Raw genomic sequence first — 566 nt, 5'->3', positions numbered from 1 at the left:
TACTTTTTCTACTCTCCTCTTTCACTTTCATCTAAGAGGTTCTTAGTTCCTCTTCACTTTCTGTCCATAAGGGTAGTGTCATCTGCATATCTAAGGTTATTGATATTTCTCCCAGCAATCTTGATTCCAGCTTGTGCTTCTTCCAGCCCAGCGTTTATCATGATGTACTCTGCATAGAAGTTAAATAAGCAGGGTGACAATATACAGCCTTGATGTACTCCTTTTCCTATTTGGAACCAGTCTGTTGTTCCTTGTCCTGTTGTAACTGTTGCTTCCTGACCTGCATATAGGTTTCTTAAGAGGCAGGTCAGGTGGTCTGGTATTCCCATGTCTTTCAGAATTTTCCACAGTTTGTTGTGATCCCCACAGTCAAAGGCTTTGGCATAGTCAATAAAGCAATAGATGTTTTTCTGGAACTCTCTTGCTTTTTCCATGATCCAGCAGATGTTGGCAATTTGATCTCTGGTTCCTCTGCCTTTTCTAAAAGCAGCTTGAACATCTGGAAGTTCACAGTTTACATATTGCTGAAGCCTGGCTTGGAGAATTTTGAGCATTACTTTACTAGC

The 566-nt window shown here is 40.8% G+C and overlaps 1 protein-coding gene across 1 annotated transcript in view; it reads right to left on the bottom strand.

The window, feature by feature from the left end:
- Window positions 1-566, bottom strand: part of UNC13C (unc-13 homolog C (C. elegans)) — a 673,935-nt gene that overhangs the window by 465,271 nt on the left and 208,098 nt on the right. The gene's annotated exons all lie outside the window — the stretch shown is intronic.

Source organism: Bison bison, unplaced genomic scaffold (genome assembly GCF_000754665.1).
Source record: "Bison bison bison isolate TAMUID 2011002044 unplaced genomic scaffold, Bison_UMD1.0 scf7180017864066, whole genome shotgun sequence".
NCBI classification, from domain to species: Eukaryota; Metazoa; Chordata; class Mammalia; order Artiodactyla; family Bovidae; genus Bison; species Bison bison.
Note: the sequence above shows the minus strand (reverse complement) of the source record. Positions and strands in the feature narration are given on the sequence as shown.